The sequence below is a fragment of the Morus notabilis genome, unplaced genomic scaffold (assembly GCF_000414095.1).
Source record: "Morus notabilis unplaced genomic scaffold, ASM41409v2 Scaffold1764, whole genome shotgun sequence".
In the NCBI taxonomy this organism is placed as follows: domain Eukaryota; kingdom Viridiplantae; phylum Streptophyta; class Magnoliopsida; order Rosales; family Moraceae; genus Morus; species Morus notabilis.
Genome location: NW_010361950.1, coordinates 15,587 through 18,314, shown reverse-complemented (window position 1 = coordinate 18,314; position 2,728 = coordinate 15,587).

The window sequence follows — 2,728 nt, the reverse complement described above, 5'->3', positions numbered from 1 at the left end:
TAAGACTGATCTTTCTCCACTCATACTCCAAGAGAAGGGCGGAGTACCTAGAAGAAAAATAGAAAAAGTCTAATCGATGTGAGAAGGATCCCCCAAAGTATTAGAACAAGTATATATAAATAAGTTATAGTTACTACTATGGCTAATAATAACGATTTGGATAATGGGAACCTATTAAGAAAATGTTAAGATGATAGATTCTTGAGCCATTTCCTATGTCAAATCACGATCCAGGTAAAGGAATGCATGAATTAAGAATATAGAGCAAGTAAGTTAAGATCATGGATTAGTAAGAAGAGACCTCATAAAAGTAAGGTCAATAATCTTAGTAAGATCCTCGGGGAAGAAATGCCAATGGAGGATGCTCTTCATGTGAAGAGTAGCGAAAAACATTACAAAACCTCGACTTTATTCGAATTTTGAAGATAAAATTTTTATAAGTTGATTGAATTGTAATGTTGAGGAGAATTAGTAAAGAAATAAGTTTACTTATTCATGGACTTTTTCCATAAATAAGCCGTGAATTCTGCAGGTTTAAAACCTTTAAGTACACGTGCTCATATTAGAAGGACGTGTAAAATATCAGTATGACAAGATATACTATGAAAAACCTAGTAAGTATATCTGAGTATGTCTAAGAGTACCGTGGGACATGAAAGAAATGACTTAACGGTACACCATGTCAGATAGTAACTGAGAATATTGGCTATGAGAGTGCAAAGTTTCAAATAACCAGTTTGACTTCAGATAAGTCATCACGTTCTTAACGGTTCGGTCAAATTGATGAACCAATAAGTAAGCACTCGATTAGTAATAACCAAGAATATTCTAAGATTTAACTATTATTATGAGTGTAGAATTATAGAATTATGGAATAATCCCATGATTCAATATGTAGTATTACATTTGTACTACGTAGTACCCCCAAAAATCACAAGGATGAACATTCAAATCCAAATTATATGAAAGTAGTACATCACACTCACAGTTAGAGAGTTTTCACACAGTTGTATCCAAAGGATATTACGATAACCCAAGACCAAGATCAGATAGATCTAATAATGGAGTCTCAGCCGAATCAAGGATAGAAATGTATAGTCTAAGTCGATGTCAAGTTAAAAATAGTTTCGAGATCAATCATGACTCATACTAGGCAATGGATTGACTAATCCTAAAGATTAATTCGGCTGAAGATTAAAATTACAATCGAGACTAAGAAGAGTGATCAGCCATTTTGGAGACAAACTATCTCATCCAAACCACTAGTTACCCTAACAGAAGAAGGATGTTGCTGAAATTGCCTTGATTGATAGGAAGTTAAAGTAGAAGAACAACATCCAGCAGAATAATTGTAAAAGATCTACATTCTGGAATAGAAGTGTGATCAAATCACGATGGATTTCGTGGTAGGGATGCCTAGAATATCCGATAGTAATGATGCGATTTGGATAATCGGAGACCGATTAACAAGATCTGCACATTCTTTTGCCGATCAAACTCAGTTATTCTATTAAGAGACAGCCATTTCACGAGTGTACATGACGCAATGGGGTCTAAGTTAAAGTTTAGTACGGCTTTCCACCGCAGACAGATGGCCAATCTGAGAGGACCATCCAGACCCTAGAAGATATGCTGAGAGCATGTGTCATGGATTTTAAAGGGAACTGGGATAGGAAGTTACCTTTGATAGAGTTTTCCTATAACAACAGCTATCACACGTCAATAGGAATGACACCTTTCAAAGCTCTATACGGAAGAAAATGCAGGTCCCCAAATCATTAGTATGAACCTGGGGAAAAGCATCTAGAAATAGTAGGATTTAACAGGAGAACCACAGAGGATGTGAGACATATCACAAAGAGGTTTGATACAGCTCACAGTCGCCAGAAGAACTACGCGGATAAACGTCGCAGGCCTATAGAGTTTCAGGTAGGAGACTTAGTTTTTCTAAAGGTGGTACCGATGAAAGGAGTAATAAGATTCGGTAAAAGAGGGGTATGCGACATATCCATCGCATGTATTGCACCAGGAACCTGTCAAAGTGCACGCAGTCCAGATCCTAGCTCGCGAGGAGAAAACCTTAAGGAATAAAGTAAATCCTCAGGTTAAAGTCTTGTAGTGAAATCATAATATTGAGGAAGCTACTGGAGAACGTGAAGAGAATACGAGGAAAAGCTACCCCGAGTTATTCTAATTTTCGGGACGAAAATTTCTTAAGGGGGTTAGATTGTAATGACTGAGAAAATTTCAGACCTTAAATAATACAATTCATGTATTTTTAAGCCAAGGATTTTCTTAGAAAATATTATGTTATATTGTGAATGGAGGATTTATGGAATTAATATATGTATTCCTAAATTCTATAGCAAATTTCATGTTAAGTTCATGTTTCGATCAAGTAAATTCGATCGATAAATTCTCGCCGTATTTTAAGGCGGAATAATTTTCAGTACAAGTATAGTTTGAGAATCTTAATTTCAAGAATCTCTAAGCACAGCACGATGTTAGCGGCATATAAAAAAAAACGCACTGACATTTTAAAAGAAGAAAAAAATCCTTAATTGCCAAACAGTTAGGTTAAAGTCACAAGATAAATACCTATAGTAGATGGATACAATATGAGCTCGGGAGTTGACACTGTCAGAAACGTCATTCTCGGGATAGAATACAGAAAATTAAAATTTAGAATTTGTTCAGTCTAAAATTAATTTCAAGACTTGAAACAGTT